At 38.5% G+C, this 22,632-nt stretch overlaps 1 long non-coding RNA gene across 1 annotated transcript; it reads left to right on the top strand.

Moving 5' to 3' along the window:
• The first annotated feature begins 18,952 nt into the window (after window positions 1–18,952).
• On the top strand, window positions 18,953–19,664 carry LOC149832123 (uncharacterized). The gene is made up of 2 exons (XR_016433081.1): window positions 18,953–19,111; window positions 19,211–19,664. It is a non-coding gene; the product is annotated as an uncharacterized LOC149832123 (long non-coding RNA).
• Window positions 19,665–22,632: the final 2,968 nt, after the last annotated feature.

The raw sequence follows: 22,632 nt of genomic DNA on the forward strand, positions 1-22,632 counted from the left end.
TGCAACAGGATCCGACAGCATAATACCTTGTTTCTCTGGTGTAAGCAGGGAAGATTCGACGATTTTGGCTACAAAATGACCTCCTCATGACAAAAGGGGGACGCATCTTCGTGCCGCAGTGAGTAAGCCTCCGCCAAGAATTGCTTAAGGAGTACCATGATACACTATGGGCCGACCATTCTGGTCAGGAGCAAACCTTAGCACTCCTTGAGCGTGGTTACTATTGGCCGCAGATGAAGGACGACGTGGAGGGGTATGTGCGAACATGCTTCGTCTGTCAACAAGATAAGGGGACAAACCAAAAGGTTGCGGGTCTCCTTGAGCCTCTACCAATTCCACAATGTCCTTGGGATAGCATCTTCATGGACTTTATTGTTAGTCTGCCAAAGGTAGAGGGCCTCAGTTCCATCCTAGTTGTGGTGGATCATTTTTCAAAGTATGTCACCTTCATCCTAGCTTCGAAGGAGTGCCATGTAGAGAAGACTTCAGAGTTATTCATAAAGCATGTGGTGAAGCACTGGGGCATACCAAAGAGTATTGTGAGCGATCATGATGCTCGCTTCATGGGAAAGTTTTGACATACTGCTTGACTTTGATTTGCTGTTTTCAACAAGCTTTCATCAACAGACAGATGGGCAGATAGGGTGCATCAATGAGCTAGTTGAGCAGTACCTTAGGCACTTTGTTAATGCCAATCAAAAAAATTGGGTAAAGCTCCTTGACGTGGCACAATTTTGTTATAATCTGCAGAAGAGTGAGTCTTCAGGTCACAACCCGTTTGAGATATCCAGAGGCAGCAGCCACTGACCCCGTACACTCTTGCCACACAAGAAAAGGAAAGGCCATCTTTCGCCTATCAGTTTGTTCGCGACTGGCACAAGCAGAATGAGTTGGTGAATGCATTCTTACACAAGGTGGCAAAGAGAATGAAGAAGTGGGCAGACAAGCATCGTCGGCCCACAGGGTTCCAAGTTGAGGACCAAGTATTGATGAAGCTATATCCTGATCGCACAGGCATCTTCCGTGGGCGGCACCGCGGACTGCTCAGAAAGTATGAAGGACCCTTCACCATCACAAAGAAGGTGAGCAAGTTGGCATACAAGTTGGAGTTTCCCCCAGACTTCAAGGTGCACCTGGTGTTCCACGTATGCAACCTCAAGCAGTTCCATCTAGATGATAGAGACCCAGAACGCAGTGTGCCACAACGTGCTCCTATCATGCAGATGGCCCCGATAGCACAACAAGCCGAAACGCACCTCAGTGAGATCCTTCACCACAAGGTCAACTACTTGAGTGAAGCAAAGAAATACTAGGTGCAGTGGGAGGAACCAACGTGGGAGCTTGCATTCCGAATGAACAACCATTACCCGACTAAAGTCAGGGCTTACCATGAAACGGATGGCGCCGAGAATGATGCATGATTTGAAGGGGGGAGCATGTTCCCTTGCAACTTACATTATACAGTTGCACTTAGAATCTGTTTTGCTTTTGTTGAGTCTGATGTAAGCAGCCCGGTTCAGGTGAATCAATACCCCAAAGGGGCAGCCCGTATACTTGAACTGTAATGGCCTGTGGGCAAAATTGTGAATGAAGTAAATGCGTTGAGCTTTCTTTTGTTCATCCTCGTTGTGATTGCAATTTCTCTCCCTCTATTCTCTCTTGCTCTCTGATGACAAGCTTCCGCGACCGGCAAGCGAGCTGATAAGTAGGCTTGCGGCGGTGAGGAGGGAACATCGCTCCGCGTTGGCCTATTAAAGGAAATAAGCCCATGACACTCCATACCATCCACATACTCTCAATGGATTCCACACTCAAAATATCCTCTCTAGCAATATGCATCCTCCTTTGTGTTCCAGCAGCCACCCCTGCATTAGGTTCTCATTTCCTACTCTTCTTTGCCTAAAAGATGGCCTTTGAATCACTTCATTAATACATTTATCTTTAGTTTTTTTTTGTTTTTCATGATTAAAGTATGAATGAACTCCATTAAATAAGAATTTTAATTACATAGGATAAGCTCTCAATTCCTTGATCCAAACATTAGGGATGGTAGTGGACCGGGGCGGGGGACAAGGTCTCTACCCCCATCCCATCTCAAAATCCCGCCCTCCATCACTGCACGGGTTTGAATTTTAACCTCCATCCTTGTTTCATGTCCTCCATCTCCAGCTCAAACGGGGCGAGGCAAGACAAGATCCTATTTTCCCTCGGTCCATTGTCATCTCTAAAAAAAGATTAGGAATGGAGCAGGGCGGGACAAGGTGAGGATCAAGACAGGGACAGGGCAGGGTGGGGGAAAGCATAAGTCAATCCTCGTCTCCAACCTTACACAAATTTTGATTTAAACATCCATCCCTGCCTTGATTCCTGTTTCATGTTGGTCCAAACGGGGTGGGGCGGGGCCCCATTCACCCCCCCCCAGTCCATTGCCTTCCCTGCCAAACATGCTACATTGTAACATTGTGATGATAACCATAATGTTAAGGATGGTTCAAGTCCGAACATATCTAACAAATATGGCCAAAATTTTAAATTATTGTGATCATAACATCATTTTGGAAGCAGATACAATCCCAAAAAGATCAAGGTGTTTTATTGCGACATTAATTCTATCTTACTGCTTTTTAAAGTTTTTTTTATGTTTTTTATTTTTGATTTTTCTTGATACTTTAAATGCCGATATTTTCCAAGATTTTTCTTGAAATTTTGTCTAACTTATAATGAGATTTCCTCGGCTAAGAAAATCCTGATATTGGTATTTGTGACACTGGTTTGGACCTGCTCCATCTAGTGATTGTTCCTATAATGGGGCATCTGTTCACCATGGTGGGTCTCTTGCTCACCCTTGAATGGTTTAGAGGAATGTCGAAATGGCTGTAATTAACATGTTAAGTGCGACTATGTGACACAAAAGTTAAAAACAACAACATATCAGCAGCCAAAATCTTTGGTAAAGTAATTTTTTTTAAAAAATCTCATGTTTGTTTGGCAAAACCTCAGCAATAAAAAATAAACAAAGTCATTATAAAACTAGATACCAAGATTGTATGACATTGTTTGGCTTCCAAGTTTTTTACATGATTCATCAATCGACAATTTAGAACCACCTTTGGTCGCCATTGGCATGCTGATTGGCTTACAATCCATCATATTAGCTCGTTCTAAAATATTGCGAGCATATTTTCTTTGACACAAAAATAGCCCTTTCGATGTATGAACAACTTCAATTCTGAGGAAAAAATGCAAGTCCCAAGTCTTTCACACGAAATTCTTTTTGTAAATCCTTTAAAAAGGTGTTCAAAAGACTTCTTATTGCCAATGAGAACCATGTCATCAACATATACCAAAAGAATAAGACAACTATATTTATCATGATACGTAAACATAGAAGGAACATAAATACTACTTTTAAAACCATATTGAAAAAGAAAATCACTTAGTCTCTCAAAATATGATTGAGAGGCTTGCTTTAGCTCATATAAAGCTTTCTTAAGACAACATACATGATTCCAAAGAAGTAGATCTTCATACCCAGGTGGTTGTTGAAAAAAAAGAATTTCATTCTGGCATCCATGTAAAAACGCATTTTTTACATCAAGATGTCATATTTCCCAATGCTTTACTATAGCAATTGTAAGAATGCTTCTAATACTGGCTGGTCGAATAACTTGAGAAAATGTTTCTTGAAAATCAACTCCTTCAATTTATGTGAAACCTCTAGCGATAAGTCTAGCCTTGAGAGGATCTAAAGTTACATCAGACTTGAGTTTTGTCTTAAAATCCCATTTTGATCCTACTATATTCATGTCAGATTTGAATGAAACTAATTCCCAAGTTTGATTCTCAACTAAAGTTGTCATTTCTTCATCCATGGCAGTCCTCCATCCAGGTTGTAAAAGAGGAATCTTAATATTTTTTGGTCTTTTTGGAACTAGCGCATAAAGGACGTGAAGATTGGCATACTTGGGGTTTGGCTTAAAAGCACCTATCATCCCACGGGTAGTCATTGACCTATTTGAAGGCTCAAGAACATAAAACTCATCGACATTTGCATCAGGTAAAAAACCAGTCTCAAGAGTAGAGTTATTCTCAATGTGTTCTTGAAGAGCATTTCAAGTAATATAACAGCAGACTCAATTAAAACTAACATGTTATTGTCCTTATAGGAGTGATTTCAAGCATCAGGTTCTGAGTTGGCAGTTTTGACATCACCCCTCACTTTGAATGAGAAAATCGATTTCTGGGTTGACACCGTGTTCGCCATATTCAAACTCTCCATCAATAAAGCTAGAAAAATCATTTCCAATATTTTCAAAAATGACATATCTTGACATATAAATCCGTCATGTTTAAGGACGGTAACACTTGTATCCCTTATACTTTGGACTATACCCAAGGAAGATACATGGCAGCGACTTCGGATCAAACTTATCCTTCGCTTATTCCTTAAGATACGAAAACACCGGCAGCCTAAAACTCGCAAACTGGAATAATTTGGTTGACTTTCAAATAACTTAAAATAAGGGGATTGCATGTTTAGATTGAAAAAAAGCAAACGATTGATTAAAAATATTGTAGTAGAAAATGCTTCAACCCAAAATATTTTCAAAATCGTAGCATAATATATCATGGTCAAACCTAACTCTTTTATATTCTGATGCTTTCTCTTTGCGACTCCATTTTGTTCAGGAGTCCTAGGACAAGAGACTTGATGTTTGATTTCTAAGTTATTCAGACAACTAATCATTTTAGCATTTATATATTCTCCACCACCATCCGTTTGAAAGATTTTTATTTTTTTATCAAATTGTCTTTCAATGATTTTTTTTTTAATTCATAAAGATCTCAAAGAAGTCTAACTTATTTTTCATTGGATAGAGCCAAGAAAATCGAGTACTATCATCAAAAGAACTAACATAGAACCTATAATGTTTATGGACGGGTTGAATAGGAGCTGGCCGCCAAACATTAGAATGAATTTTCTTAAGCGATTGATATTCAACACCATCAGATACAAAAAAGGAAGGCGACAAGCTTTTTCCATTTGACAACTTTCACAAATATGATTTTTTAAATCTTGAAAAACCACATCAATAATTTTTTTAAGAAAACAAACCATTTTAACTCGTGGATGACCAAAACAAGCATGCCATTTATTTATGCTGACTTTCCTGAATCGATTAGAGAAAAGGGCTGCATGATCTTCATCAATGGCATAGAGTCCCCCACACCTACTCCTTGTGGCTATTGTCGTTCCTGTTCTCCTATCCTTTAACATACAACCAGATGAAGTAAATTCAAAAGAATAAGGTATATCATTTCTTAACTGGCTCACAAAAATCAAATCTTTCCTTAACCCTGTAACAAATGTAACATTCATTAAAACATTATTAGAAGGTTTTAATTTAATTTTTGCCTCTTTAATGTGAATAATGGCAATTTTTTGTCCATTATCTACCATGACTAGATCATTTCCATGATATAGAATGAGTTTTTTAAGTTTATGAACATTAACTGAAAAATGCATTGAAGCACCTGTGTTAGCAAACCATTCCTCATCTTGACTTTCATTCATCGTCATGGCGGTTGCGGCTTTAAGAGCATCATTGACTTAGAAGGCATGATTGAAATGCTTATAGCATTTTAAAGTTGAATCATTTCTCTTTCTGCAAATTTGGCAATTCACAATCTCATTTTTATCTTTTTTACTAGAACCTTCATGACCTTGCTTGTGTGATTGAGTGTTCTCTCCTTAACCTCATTCACCGTGGACGAAACCATGACCTTTAGAATTGAAACAGTATTTGATTACCGCCTTTTTTCTTGTATTGATTTTGCTGAGTATAATAGGCAACATGGTGACCACTGGGTTTATGAAGTTTATTTCGAACTTCATGATCTTGAAGTAAGGACACTACTTTTTCATATGGGGGAACAGGTTGTTTCAACATTGCTGACACAACAAACTCGTATTCATAACCAAGTCCTCGAAGCAATCAGAAAGCATTTTCTTCGTCTTTAATCGGTTTTCCTATAGCTGCTACAACATCACACACAACTTGAATTTTTTTGTCATATTCTTCAAGCGGATCAGATCATTTCTTGAGAGTTGTTATCAGATGGAGAAAATGAAAGGCACACACTTGAGACTCTTGAGCGAAAGTATTTACGAGAGTTTTTCAAATTTCTTTTGAAGTCTCAATCCAAACTCACTTTTCGAAAGAGTGCCAGTAATTCAACCTTTCAATAGTTGATTAGATCGACCACAAGCAACATAAACTGAATTTTGAACAACCTTTATAGCATCAGGCGGATCCACAATAATAGGCATCAGCATGAGCGTTTCATCACTTACAAACCCTTGCATATCCTTGCTCTTAATGAGTGTCATCATTTTAATTTTCGACAACAGAAAATTCGTTTGACTCAACTTGAGTGAAACTAAATTGGCAACATTCAACTGAAGTTCGTATGGGTAACACTACAAGAAAAACATCAATTAGCGAAGGAAAATTGCAACGGAAATAATCCGTCGCAATTTTGCGACGGATTAGCGAGAGAAAATGAGCCGTCCCTAACATTGAAATTAGTTGTGGGATTAATATCCGTCACTACTTAGAGACGGATATTATTCTGTCACAAAACATGTCGAAACTTAGCGACGATGTAGCGACAAATATTATTTCGTCACTAATTAGCGTCGGTGTCAGAATTGTTCCATCGCGAATCCGTCGCTAAGTTTTGATGTAAAACACCCATCTAGGGCACGAAATTGTGTTTGCTCTCTCTCTCTCTCTCTCTCATTCGCACCGCTCGCTCCGGCCAGTTACCGCTCTTCGGCAACCGCCCCGGCCACCTCCCACTCTTTGGCAACCTCCTGCTCTCCGGCGACCGCCCCGACCACCTCCTCCTCTCTGTGTCTGGCAGACACCCCGACGACCCCGAGAACACCCCCTCTCTGTGTCTCCTCTCGCTTCCCCTGCAACAACTGGCGACCCGCATCGGAGCTCTGGTGAGCCATCCCCTCACTGACACTGTCTCTTTCCGACCTCGTTTCATTTTTCGCTAGGGAGGGTTCGAGCCTCTCTGTCTTACGGGATGCAAGGGAGGGGCTCGACCCCCTCCCTGTGCTTTTTTCGCTGGGGAGTGGCCGAGCCCCTTCCCTGTCTTATGGGCTGCACTGGAGAGGCTCGACCCCTTCCCCTTTTTTTTCACCAGAGAAGGGCCGAGCCCCCTCCCTGTCTTGCGAGTTACGCTGGAGGGGCTCGATCCCTCACCCTTTTTTTTTCTGCCAGGGAGGGGCTGAGCCCCCTCCCTATTTTTTTTCGCCAGAGAGGGGCTAGGAAGGGGCCGAGCCCCCTCCCTGTCTTACGGGTTGCACTAGAGGGGCTCAGCCCCTCCACCTTTTTTTTTGCCAGGGAGGGGCCGAGCCCCCTCCCTGTTTTTTTTCGCTTGGGAGGGGCCAAGCCCCCTTCATGTTTTTTTCGCCAGGGAGGGGCCGAGCTCCCTCCCGATCTCTCTATCTTACGGGATGTGCGGGAGGGGCTCGACCCCCTCCTCTATTTTTTTTGCCATGGAGGGGCCGAGCCCCCTCCTTTTTTTTTCGCCAGGGAGGGGCCGAGCCCCCTCCCTGTCTCCCTGTTTTACGGGATGCGATTGAGTGGCTCGACCCCCTTTAGTGTTTTTTTTTGCCAAGAAGGGGCCGAGCCCCCTCCCTGTTATTTTTTTTGCCATGGAGGGGCTGTGCCCCCCCTCCCTGTCTCCCTGTCTTACGGGATGAGAGAGAGTGGCCGAGCCACCTCCATTTTTTTTGTTTTCACCAGGGAGGGGCCGAGCCCCCTCCCTATCTTACAAGATGCGAGGAAGGGACTCTGACCCCTCTCTGTTTCCTTTTTCGCCAGGTAGGTGTCGAGCCTCCTCCCCGTATTGTTTTGTATATTTATACTTTGCAGGTACATTGCTGAGCTAATTGCACGATAATGCTTAGTGCTAAGTATTGCATGCGGTTAAAAATGCAATGCAAAAAGAAATAAAAAAAAAATACGAAGGCAAAAGCAATTCGAATCGGGTAAATACCCGTGGTAAGTGAGACAAACGCATCACATGTTATTTAATTTCTTGGATGCAACACTTTGTTGTTCACACACTCACTTAGTTGTGGATATCTAAGACTGCTTTGATGGAGTTTGGAGATCATAATGAGCATGATTTTAATGTATGAAAATAAAAGTATTTTTATTTTTGAAGTACGGATTCCATGCTAGGCATGGTATTAGTTAGAGGGATATTAGAGTGTGTTTGTTGCAGGTACATGTTTGATATTGTTTTAATATGAATGATTTAAATGTATTACAATGTTTGATGTGTCTGCATGAAGTTATTTTTCATTTGATTATACCTTTCATGTGAAATTGTATCATGAAAACATGCTTCAAATAAATGTATCATTTTATGGAATGTGATTTCATATTTCTAAATATCCTCGTGATGTGTATAAATATGATATGATGGTATTATGTGAAAGTGCAGTAGGATTGAGGCAACGAGCACTAGAGGGGGGGGGGGTGAATAGTGCTTTTAAGAATTGTCTGCGGAATATTGACAGATTTTATAATTTGAAAAGCAAACACACAAAGAACACAATAATTTATCCTGGTTCGGTCTTTCCCGACCTACATCTAGTCCCCAAGCAAAACCCGCTTGAGATTTCTACTATCAACCTTGTGTAACTACAAGATCATAGAGACCAAATCCGGTCTCACTTTCAGTAACACACCTACTGAAAGCAAACAACTCCTTTAAACCAATGAGTCCTTTCTTTTACAGAAAATTGAAACAAGTAACAACTTACAATATAACCTATGAGCCCTTCTTTTGAATGCAAATGTGATGCGATTGGCTTTTGAGGTTGTTGAAATACTCTACTCACGAATTCACTATCTCTCAAAAGAATTTGAGTGAAAAACTGAAGTAAAAATATCAAGTGAGTGAGAAAATGAATATGAGTGAAAAACAAAGAGTAATTGATTCAAATTGATTGAATTGAAGTGCTTTTGAGTGTAAAATGCACTCATATTTATAGTTGAAAGTTTTCATACGTTAAGGGTATGAAAGAGTGTCAAAACAGTCCATTTTGAACGATCAAAATGTTTGAAAAATGAAAAGACGCCTTTTTAAAGTTTCAGGAAAAACAATAAAATTAGTCGACTGGAACAGTAGTTAGTCGACTAATAGTTAGTTATTAGTAGACTGACAGTTATCGTCGGTCGACTGATCTATTAATCGAGCCGTTTGAAAATCTGAACTTTTGAAACTTAGTCGACTAGAGATAAAATTAGTCGACTGATAATATCATCAGTAGACTGAAAAACCTTTCAGTCGACTGCTGCTAAAATTTTCTGAAAAACATACATTCAGTCCGGTCGACTGATAAAAGCATTAGTCAACTGCTGCTAAATTTCCAGAAAACACATGTTCTGTCCAGTCGACTGATAAAGTCATTAGTCGACTGCTGCTAAATTTCCAGAAAACACATGTTCTGTCCAGTCGACTGATAAAACCTTCGGTCGATTAATTTGACAAAAATGTCTTTTTAGAAAATATGGCGCGAAAGGATTAGTCGACTGGTGAGTCTATTAGTTGACTAATAAACACAAAAATTTAAGAAAAGAGTTTTCTAAAAAGATTTTCATGAAGGGTTCTTTTAGAAAAGTTTTTCTAATGGCTTTTTAGGTAAAATGCAACCTAAATATGCACTCTAAGTAAGGCTTTTACAAGAATATAAGACTTTAAATAAATTTAACATTTGCACACTAGTCTTCAAAGATTCTTCATCAAATTCCTCAATGCTTGTCATCTTTCTTCATCGCCTTAGCTGAAATGTAGTTAATTTCACTTGTTCATCATCAAAACCTTGTACTTGAAGTATCATGTACAACTTTAGTGGCGTAACATTATGTATGAAAATATTTAGTTTGTAAATGCATGCATAATAGTTCATAGAATTACCTTTTATGTTAAGCATATTTATGGTATAGAGGAGAAGTAAATTTACGCATTAATTGAAACAAAAAATTTCTCACAAACAATCATCAAACAAGAATTAATAGATAAATTAGATATTTTTTTCATCATAGCAATATTAAGATTCTCTTTTAACTAGTGATGATAATATCTGTAACATTATAGGACAAAATAACTGCAAACCATGAATGAATGTAATGCAAGATAGTTGATAATGAGGTGTCGCATGAATATATGGATGGTGTCGACAGTTTTATTGAATTTGTAATGACAAGTGTTAGTACAGTGGATCCCACCAGTCGGATCAGATGCCCTTGTACGATGTGTAAGAATAATCGATTTGTAGAACCTCATGGCATTAGACATTACCTATACAAGAAGGGTTTTGTTAGTGGTTATCAGAATTGGATGCCTCATGGTAAAGAATTTTAGAAAAATTTTGACGCACGGGTGGATGTGGTGCAGGATAATCCATATATGGATTTGATATTTGATGCCGCAGGACCAGAAATGAGTTATGCTATGGGACATAGTGATGCACCAACTGGAGTAGAGGAAGAGACAACAAACGATGCAACTAGTAGATTTTATGACTTACTTAGAGATGTTGATGAGCCACTGTGGAATGGTTGCGAGAGTCACACTACCTTGTCTGCAATTCTTCAACTACTGAATTTGAAGTCAGAGTATAATTTGAGTCAATCATGTTTTGACCGTCTGTGCTCTATTGTGAAGAGTATGTTGCCCAAAGATGAGAAATTGCTAGAAAATCTCTACTGTGCGAAGGTTATGGTCAATGCTCTAGGTATGGGGTATCAAAAGATAGATATTTGTCCAAATCAATGCATGTTGTATTTCAAAGATCAAGAAAATAGCAGATCATGTCCATAATGTGGACGTCCTCAATTCAAGCCAAAGACAAGTGGAAATGGTAGTACGAGGTCAAAAGAAGTGTCATACAAGTCACTCCGCTACTTTTCTCTCACCCTTAGATTGCAACGACTGTATATGTCTTCGATGACAACTAAACAAATGATATGACATGCAAATAAAGTTTGACATGATGAAGACAAGATCATACTTCCTGTTGACGTGGAAGCTTGGAGGCACTTTGATCGTACTCATCAGAACTTCAAAATGGAAGTGAGAAATGTTAGGCTAGGTTTATATATAGATGGATTTAATCAATTTGGGGATAGATCAACCCCATAGTCATGTTGGCCGCTATTTATCACCCCATACAACCTTCCTTCAAGCTTGTGTATGAAGTATCAAAATCTTTTCTTGTCTCTATTGATCCCTGGTTTGACTTCTCTAGGCCAAAATCTTGATGTATATTTAAGGCCATTGATTGATGAACTAAAAATACTGTGGGATGATGGTGTTTTCACGTACAATGCCCACAAAAAACAAAACTTCAATATGAAGGCTGTTGTTCTATGGATAATCAGTGACTTCCCTGCATATGGTATGTTATCTGGTTGGAGCACATATGGAAGGTTGGCATGTCCGTACTACATGCAAGATACAAAATCTTTTAGATTGACGCATAGAAGGAAGTCGTGCTGGTTTGATTATCACCGTCAATTTCTACCCAACGACCATTCGTTCTGACAGCAAAGGAATGTGTTTCGAGCAGGCACAACTGAAATGGAAGGTCCACCCATAAGGTTATCTGGCATAAAAATTTTAAGAAGATTGCGATACTTTTCATGTGGACTGCCAAATGTCTGTAGCCCAACGCCCTTCCTTGGATTTAGGAAGGATCACAATTGGACAAAGAAATCTATATTTTGAGAACTACCATATCGGTCGGCCTTATTGATACGACATAATTTGGATGTCATTCATGTGAAGAAAAATATGTTTGATAATGTATTCAATACGGTAATGAATATGAAAGAAAAAACGAAGGATAATTCGAAGGCCCGTATGAATTTAAAAGTAATATGTAAAAGACTAGAATAAGAACTCAAATAGTACAATGGCAAAGTACTGAAACTAAAGACAAGTTACGTGCTTGGACCAGATCAAGTAAAGCAGGTATGTTAATGGTTGAGACAGTTGAGATTTTTCCATGAATACGTCTCTAACATTGCTCAGGCTGTGAAGATAGACAAGGGACAATTATATGGGTTGAAGAGCCATGATTGTCATGTCATTATGCAACGGTTGGTACCCCTAGCATTTCATGATATGTTAGACAAACCTATATGGGGGGTATTGTCCGAGTTGAGTATATTTTTTAGAATATTGTGCACATCAGAAGTCGTAGTATTTGAGGTAAAAAATCTCGAGGATTCTGTCGTAACTACTATTTGTCAGCTAGAAAAGTTTTTTCTACCAACATTTTTTGATGTTATGGAACATGTGATCATACATTTGCCATATGATCTATGGGTTGGTGATCTTGTGCAATATCGCTGGATGTATCCATTTGAAAGATATATATTTTTTTATATTTTTCTCTTCAATGCTATTGAGAAAATTACTGTAATTCGAGATGTATATTGTTGACAAATGCATGTTTGACCTAAAAAAAAAGGTTCATAATAAAGCAAGAGTAGAGGGCTCTACTTGTGAGGCGTACACTTTAGAAGAGATTTCAAATTTCTTATTTATGTACTTTGAACCTCATATTCCAACATGTTACACATGCCCACCTCATAATAATGATGGAGAACAATTTACTGTAGCTGACAAATTGTCGATATTTCATCCACTTGGGCATGCATTTGGTAGTTGCTGGTCAAGACTCTTGGAAGATCGAGAGCAAGACACAACACAAATCTATATCCTTTTTAATTGCTCAGCAATCGACCCATACATTGAGTAAGTATACTTAATATGTAACACTAAGTTCTATACGTGCATACATGATTCGGTAATATAAGTATTTATTAAGTATAGACGATTTGATCTGGAGTTACGAAGAAAAATTCCACATCTCACTAATGCAGAAGTACAAAAAGAGCGTGGAAATAAGTTTGTAGCATGGTTGAAAGAGTTGGTAAGGACGATGACATACATTCTTTTTGTGTAAACAATAATAAGTTACTTAATTGATCGTGATCACAATCATTGTTTATGCTTGTAGGTTCGCCATGGTGATGTTAAAGATCAAGAAATATGTGATTTACAAAATAGTCCGACCAAACTTATGCAATGTTACAACGGGTACATTGTAAATGGTTATCAATTTCATACAAAAGACTACGGTGTTAACAAGTCAACAATGAAGAGTAGCATATGCGTCAAGGATATCAGTTACGGTGAAAATGAACATGACTACTACGGTGTTATAAAAGAAATAATGGAGTTGACTTACTTAGGAACAAATAATAGTGTAACTTTATTCAAGTGTCATTGGTTTGATCCCACAGCAACAAGAGTCAACAAAGCCTCAGGCATTGTGGAGGTGAATCATAAATCAAGGTTTGGAACATATGAACCATTCATATTAGCTTCGCAAGTTCAACAAGTTTACTATACTTCATATCCGAGTACAAGAAAGTCAGATAGGAATGAATGGTGGATAGTTTGTAAGGTGAAGTCTAAACTATACCCCGAGTATGATAAGTTACAGGAGGACAAATTAACTGAAGATAGTGATTACTATCAATCAGATGATATGTATGACTTCTCTTATGGTCACGATATCGCACATGGTATGCATGTTATATCTCTATTGTCCGATGACACATGCATGAAAGAATGTGATCCAAATGATATACTAAGTGGATGAATGCCCAATGAAGAAGAAGAAGACGACAAAGAGTAAGAGGAGGAAGAAGAATAATATGAAAGTCAAACAAGTGATGAGAAAGCATTCTCGAGCTAGTGAAATACATCTTGTAATACATACCTCTATTTGATGTGAATGATTTGAATGTATTGAAATGTATTGCAATGATTTGAATGTATTACAATGTTTGAATGTCTTGAATGAAGTTATTTTCGATTTGATTATGTATCCATGAAGATATATAGTTGTGTAACTGATCCAATTGTATTGCAAGTTAAAGATGAGTTATCCATGATTAGCAAGTGATGTCGTATCTTATGTTTTAATGTATTGCAATATTTGATGTGAATGTATTGAAATGTATTGTAATGATTTGAAGGTATTGCAATGTTTGAATGTATTGCATGATATTTTTTATTTGTTAGAATATGGTTCATGGATGTCACAGTCGTCGAACACCCAGTGGTAGTCAGTCTCAGCCTTTAACTTCACGGGCTTCTTCGATATATATATCATTTAAATAATTAAATACTTGATTAGTTTAAATGTGCATTGTGTGAATTTTTAACTCATTGTTCTGTAGGTGATGTTTTGCCTACACATGACCCACCAACACCAGCTGCTCATACACATCACGAGACAATGCCAGATGTAGGGTCTTCTAAGTGTGACACATGATGACTCATTCAAATACTGTATATCGATAGTCAACCGTAAGTATTTCATTGTCACTTGTCTAATACTTATCTTATAAATAGTGTATATCGATAGTCGATTATTAATATGTATCAATTCATGTACAATGCGGGGTTTGAGCAGTAAGAAGTAATACAAAAAATTAGGAAGTCACTACTGCAGCATCTTCTAGGACTGGTAGCATAATGGAAAGAGTACCCGACGGAGGTGTTGGAAAGATTAATGTCCTCATTAATGGTATGCAATCATTTATCATAACTAATGTGTTTTATATTTAATTTTTTGTTATACTCATATGTGCTAACTTTCTGAAAGTATTTGTAGGCTTCTCATCGCTTTGCGACTGCGAATGAGGAGAAAGACGCGAGGGTAGTGTGGCAGAAGGTGACTGTCAATCGATTTACCAACATGCTGCACAATATGAAGACTACAACAGAAAAGCAGCTGGTGGGATAGATGATCCACTGCAGTGGAAGAACCATGGGCCTTCTACTATCAGGAGAGATTATTGGGAGGGCATGTGCGACAAGTGGGCGAGCAATGAATTTCGAAACCGCTCAATAAAAGCTGCACAAAACTGAGCAAAGTTGCCCGATGCCCATCTACACACAGGTGGATCTAGGACTTTTGGGAGCCACTAGAAGAAAATGGTAACTCATCAATATATATATATATATATATATATATATATATATAATATCAAATTTGTAAGTATTTTTGCATACTTATTAATCAAATTTTTTATCATTTAACATTGCAGGAAGCAGAAAAATGAGACATTGTGCCTTACAAGGATGTATTTATTGAAACACATAAACGTAAGAGCACAAGAGATTTTGTATCAGAGAAGGCGAGAGCGACATCAATATGTATTTATTGTATTAATAAACATTGTAATATACAAGTTACTATAAATTATGTTATCATAAACATTATAATTTTTAATTATTAATTCATATTCTAATCATTACTTTGTAGGAGTCATACGAGCAACAAATGATACAACAATATGACGATGACTCCACTCAACATCTGCCTTTTGATCTTGCATCATGGGTGACTGCAACCGGTGAACCCAAAAAGGGTCATGTGTTTAGGTTTAGGAGTAACATGAACACCACAACAGTCGTTGCCTCCTGCAACCATGACTCTTAGAGTTCTCCCGCCAGCATCAACTCCTAATGTCTGATTGACCCTGCTATGTCTTAGGATGGTGTATGTCAGCGTCTTGAGGATAAAATATAGTACTTTTTAAATGAAGTCATTCCCAACATTGTTCGTAATGAGTTGAGCAACTTTTTTCAGGACAGGATAACTTCGTCTGCATTCAACATGAGCTTCGGTGCCTGTCAGGTATAAAGATTCTTGTCATTTGTTTCATGTCGTTAGATTTCAAGCTAGTATATGCATGATTGCCTCACTATGATTTTTTTGACACCTTTTAACACATATATGCATAATTGATTCACTATATAATTTTTATAACACCCTTATAACACATATACGCATGATTGAATCACTATGAAAGTTTTTTTACAACCTTACAACATATATATGTATGATTTCATCACTATAAAATTTTCTTTCTGCCTTATAACACATATATGCATGATTTAATCACTATAACAATTTTTTGACAACCTTAGAATACATACAAGCATGCTTTCATCACTATGACAACCTTAGAACATATATGATCCTGATATTAGCATATATGAGAGTTTTTTTACTGCCTTAGAATACATATGAGCATGATTGAATCACTATAAAATTTTTTTACTGCCTTAGAACATGATACACATGATTGAATCAGATATAAATTTTTTTGACTGCCTTAGAATACATATGAGCATGATTGAATCACTATAAATTTTTTTGACTGCCTTAGAACATGATACGCATGATTGAATCACATATAAAGTTTTTTGACTGCCTTAGAACACATATGAGCATAATTAAATCACTATGAAAGTTTTTTGAATGCCTTAGAACACATATAAGCATGATTGAATCACTATACATTTTTTTGACTGCCTTAGAAAATGATACGCATGATTGAATCACATATAAAGTTTTTTGACTGCCTTAGAACACATATGAGCATGATTGAATCACTATGAAAGTTTTTTGAATGCCTTAGAACACATATGAGCATGATTGAATCACTATGAAAGTTTTTTGAATGCCTTATAACACATATGAGCATGATTGAATCACTATGAAAGTTTTTTGACTACCGTATAACATATATGAGCATGATATTAGCATATATGAAAGTTTTTTGACTGTCTTATAACACATATATGCATGATTAAATCAATATGAAAGTTTTTTTACAACCTTAGAACACATATATACATGATTGAATCACTATGAAAGTTTTTTGACAACCTTAGAACACATACAAGCATGCTTTCATCACAATGAAATTGTTTTACTGCCTTAGAACATACATATGCATGATTGAATTACTATAAAATTTTCCTTAGAACACATTTATCTATGATTGAATCAATATGAAAGTTTTTTTACTGCTTTAGAACACATATGAGCATGAATGAATCACTATGAAAGTTTTTTGACAACATTAGAACATATATAAGCATGATTTAATCACTATGGAAGTTTTTTGACTGTCTTGTAATACATATATGCATGATTGTGATACATAACACATTTATTTGACAGCCTTATAAATCATATATGCATGTGTGAATCATTGTGGCATTCTTTGACAATCTTAGAACATATATCTGCATGATTGAATCACTATAAAAAAAAATCAGTCTTAGAACACATATTTAAATTCTGTTAATGTCCAGTTTATTGCTAGTCTATGTGTCATTCAACCATTTACTTTGTTGCATTAGATTAGGTGCATTGCATATAATTTATTTAATTATATTTTATTTATAAATACTAACATTTTGGTTCTCTTGTAGGATGCTGGAGATGATCAACCTAGAGGAGCTGATGGAGGCATGGAGGAAGCGACAAATCGAGAAAATGAAGAGCATGATGCCCAAAATCTTGGCGAGGATTAGATTCATTTGTTTAATTTGTTTGACGTACTTGTAACTAATTATAACTTAGCAAGGACTGTATTTGGTTGTTAAAGTTTGTTTAACTTAGAATTTGTGTTAAATTTGTTCCACCTGTATATGTATTTTTTATGTGTACTTTGTTTTTTATAAGCAGGATATATGAATTGTATAATGAGAAAATTTTCTTGAGTTTCAGAATATTTTTAAAAAAAATTATTTATTTTTTTTTAAAATTAGCGACGAATAATATCAGTCGCTACTCCGTCGTCAATTTAAAGCAGTCGTCGGTTTGCGACGAAATTTAAGCTGTCACTAATGGCTGTCGCCAAATTGGTGACGGACATTAGCGACAAATACATATCCCTCGTTAAATAGTAGCGACAGATTAAATTTTGTCGCATGACCAAATCAGTCTCTATTTAACGACGGATTAACTACGAACATGATCCATCGCTAAAGTCTTTAGCGACGGATAGTGTCTGTCGCTAATACACATTTTTCTTGTAGTATAAGTAGAAGAGTTGGCCATATCATAGAATAAAAAAAAAAAACTTTCGACGCCTTCGCTTCAAGCTTGTTCTGATACCATAAAGAAATATGGTAGAAAGAGGAAACGGTCAAACCATACAGATCCTACATCCACTTGTAAAACACACTTACTCTCACACTTTATTTAAATAGAGATGGGTTACATATATAAACTCTTTGAGTCTATCTTTATATCTTCTGTAATGCTCGAGAGTTGTCTTTCCTTTGAAAACTTCTTTATCCTTTCCTTTTTGGTTTGAATTGATTACAGTAGTATTTGCCGATTCCTTGATTTCAGCTATCCAGCGAGTTTTCCTGTTGAGGCATTGATCCTGCTGATCTGATAGCTGTTGTGTCTGCATCATCTGGCTATCATGATCCATATTGTTAACATTAAGCACTTAATGATGCACTATAGGAGAAGATTGAAGGTTAATGGTGTTTAGGTTTACCAGCCACATGGCCACACGTTCCTCTCCTCGGCGTCTTTGGTCAACCTAACCTTCTCCTGTAGCGACTACAACATCCAGAACACGCGGAGTTGCACGAGACTCCGTTCAACGATGCCGCGTAGGCATACCCACGCCATCTCATTTGTGAGGCCGATACTTACCCACCATTTGTCATGGGCCCCACACTGTATCTAATCATGCAGTACACTCATTGTGAGGGCTCTGTCAATGGATCAGCCATCCCATCCGACATAAACCCTCCACACAACCATTTGACTGATCCAAGTTGGAAAATTGAGAGAGGGAGACTTGGAGGCATGGAACCGCGTCAGCAGTTGAGCAGAATCAAGGAGCTTTCTGGAATTATAACAAAGGGTTTGTCCAAGTCCACGGTCTAATAAGATTGGGATATCCAACCCATCAATGTTTACTTGGATCCGACCAAATATCCCTTATCTGGCCTCATAATACAAATCAAGGATTCAACATACAACTTTCATTTGCCCTTTAGTTATTGCACTCTCTCCATACCCTCCACACATTCTCAATGGATTCCACACTCAAAATATCCTCTCTATCAATATGCATCCTGCTCTGTGTTTCAGCAGCCACCCCTGCATCAGGTTCTCATTTCCTACTCTTCTTTGCCTAAAAGATGATCTTTGAAATCACCTTTTTCTTCATTGAATCACTTCATTAATACATGTCTTTATTGTGTATAGTTGATGGGAAGCTAGTGTCATACGATACTTACATAAACAAAGATGGTGATGGCTGCAAACAGGGAGTGAAGTTTACTGCTGGCCGGAAATTCGGACCATCGGCCGAACCACGGCACTGTTTCGTTGTTCTGCGGCAAGGTGGATGGTACTCACAGAAGAGAGTTCCCATATTCTTCCCACCAACTCCCTTGAGAAGTCCCACCACACACACGTCCGTGGCTTCACCTCCTCCAATTTCCAATATTAACAACTAAACCAGTTCACTTTTACTACAGCCATTGTTATCAAGGATGGTTTATAGCGTCGTTGCGTTTTCGACGATTATGACTGGATCTCTGTAAAATATTTTTGTACGCGCTGCTTTGATGAATTAAGATAGGGTGTCATGCCTACATGGTGAAACAAATTGCTCATCATAGAAAGTTTACTCAGAAAGACAGAATTGCTTATCTCATTATAGTTTTCTCTGCACGTACCTTCTCCTAATGTGGTTTTGACAGAATGATCTGAAATATCTAATATTTAGGGCTTATTTCACCATAAATGTTGGCAAGAACCAAAATCTAGGCCTCCCACTGTTTTGAAGAAAAGCCAGTTTAGTTTTCATACAAAGTGCATAGCATAAAGCAAGCTAGTAACTTGCAAACAAAACAAATTACAGCTAGACAGAGCTCCACGTAAAGCATGAGAAGTATAATTCTTGCTTTGCAGCTTGGATCCCTTCTAGATCTTTAATAAAATCAGTCTTTATTTTGGACTTGAAAGAAATTAAGGCCTCGTTTCAAAGCCTTGAATTGAAAAATAAGGTTTTGCCAAAAGGTGGTATTGAGGATGGAATTGCCAAAAACATCATCTCATCAATGGTGTTGAAATGTGGTGTTGCTGCTGCCAACTCCGTTGCCAATGCAACGTTTTGGCAACACCGCTGCTCCCAAACAGCAGGTAGTAGGGGGAAACCTTAAAACACCTTCGATTCAAGTCTCATTAGACAGAGCCTAAGGGTAAGTCGAACAGCTTGAATGTGTGATGTGAAAGCATAAGTGCCTTGTGAACATCCAAAACGCCCGACCATCATTAACCAAAAAAAGGATAGTTTTGCTCCTTACATGCCCAGAACGATTATCCATTTCCAAAAGTTTGCAAATCTTTGGAAAGCGTTTTTTCATCAACACTAATGATAAAAAAAAAGCTTTTCTAGAATTTGCTTTGTATATTTTTTTCAACCCTTGTCGAGGACTAGGGATTGCAATGGACCGGGGTGGGGGTGGAGCCCCATCTCAAAATCTGGACCTCCATCCCCGCACGGGTTTGGATTTTAGCCTCCACCCCCCGCCTCCATCCCGTTTCATGTCCTCCATCACTGATACAAATGGGAGCGAGGCGGGGTCTCATTTTCCCTCGGTTCTTTACCATCCCTTAGAAGGATTGGGGACGGGGCAGGGCAGATATCGGGACCGGTCATGGCAGGGGAAAGCGTAAGTCCATCCCTGCCTCTATTCCCGCACGAGTTTTGATTTTAACCTCCATCCCTGCCTCCATCCTCGTATCATGTTCATCCCCGAACCAAACGGGGGGAGGCCGGGCATGACCCCATTTCTCCCTGGTCCACTACCATCCCTATTGAGGACCGGGTCACTTAATGGGCTTGCCTCCTTGCAAAATAAACCTCTTTTGTATGACTACCCAATCCCTACAAAACCCACTAGTTGAAGGCACCTGTACACTTGGTGGAATTCAAACATAGGACGAAAGGGTCAGCACCTTCGAACCATGTAGTCTATTTTTCTTTTCTTTTTTTCTGAAAGGCAAGCTGGGTTGGGCAGACCCCTACCAGATATCTCTTAAGCCTTATGTGACAGAGGGATTTGAATCTAGGCCTTCAGCTTGACACAGGACCCCGCTTACCATATGGGATAACACCTCGGTGGTAAGTAGTCTGTTTTTCATTAAAACATTTTTTCGTGGGTTTGCTGTTTAGTCAAAATGCTGCAATTCTTGCCAAAGAGGGCTCCCCTTGTCTGGTAGGAGCAGCTAGTGCACGTCACCTTGTGTTTGGGACATTGCAAGTTCAAATCCAATGGTATCGTTGTATAACTGTACAGGTCTGCATAACCCATCTAGACTTTAGAAAAAAAAAATGCTGTGATTCTTAGTGTCAAGGAGGAGTTGCATACTTTGAATAGGGCTGACAATGGGTGGGGTACCTGACCCAACAGGGTGTACTTGAACCCATCCAAATAATTAAGTGTTGGGTTCTGGTTTTGTCAGGCCATGAAAATGAAAATCCCAAATCCAGATCTGTACAGTTTTAAAAATTTTATTTTAGTTAAAATATATACTAAACATTTGGGTTTGGTCAGGCAATAAAACACCTTGATCTTTTTGGGATTGTATCTGCTTCCAAAATGATGTTATGATCACAGTAATTTAAAAATTTAGCCATATTTGTTAGATATGTCCAGACTTGAACAATTAATCATCCTTAACATTAGGGTTATCATCACAATGTTACAACGGTAGCATGTTTGATAGGGATGGCAGTGGACTTGGGGGAAATGGGGTCCCGCCTCGCCCCATTTGGACCGACATGAAACGAGAATCAATGCGATGATGGAGGTTAAAATCAAAATTTGTGTAAGGATGGAGACAGGGATTGACTTATGCTTTCCCGCGCCCTGCCCCGTCCCTATCTTGATCCTCACCTTGTCCCTCCCCGCTTCATCCCTAATCTTTCTTTAGAGATGGCAATGGACCAAGGGGAAACGGGTCCTGCCTCGCCTCGCCCCGCTTGAACTGGAGATGGAGGACATAAAACAGGGATGGAGGTTAAAATTCAAACCCGTGCAGTGATGGAGGGCAGGATTTTGAGATGGGACCGGGGTAGAGACCTTGTCCCCCACCCGGTCCACTACCATCCCTAATGTTTGGATCAAGGAATTGAGAGCTTATTCTATGTAATCAAAATTCTTATTTAGTGGAGTTCATTCATACTTTAATCATTAAAAACAAAAAAGAACTAAAGACACATTTTGGGAAAGCCAGGCATACCGTTAAAGGGGACAAAACCTATGAAGGGTATTTTCTGCCTAGTAAGCGGCTCTAAGACCCAAGACCTAAAGGTGGTGGTGGAATATCTTTGAGTTTTCAAACAAATTACAAATTATATCAAACAAGGTGGATTCATAATTGTCCGCTTGTACAGACTTAGCAAATCAAATGGTTGGTGGAGTGGTTCAATCTGGTTGAAAATCCTCACACAGAGACGACAAAAAGTTGGCAGATTTTGTCATTTTAGATTATTAGGACCAGCGTACACGTCCTTTCACCCATGACCGACTGATCCAGCAAACAGAGGACAAATCTGCAAGTCACAACCATGTTCACACTTTCATCTTATCTGGCCTCATACCACAAATCAGAGT

This window comes from Nuphar pumila, chromosome 7 (assembly GCF_984573655.1).
Source record: "Nuphar pumila chromosome 7, dmNupPumi1.hap1.1, whole genome shotgun sequence".
Lineage (NCBI taxonomy): Eukaryota > Viridiplantae > Streptophyta > Magnoliopsida > Nymphaeales > Nymphaeaceae > Nuphar > Nuphar pumila.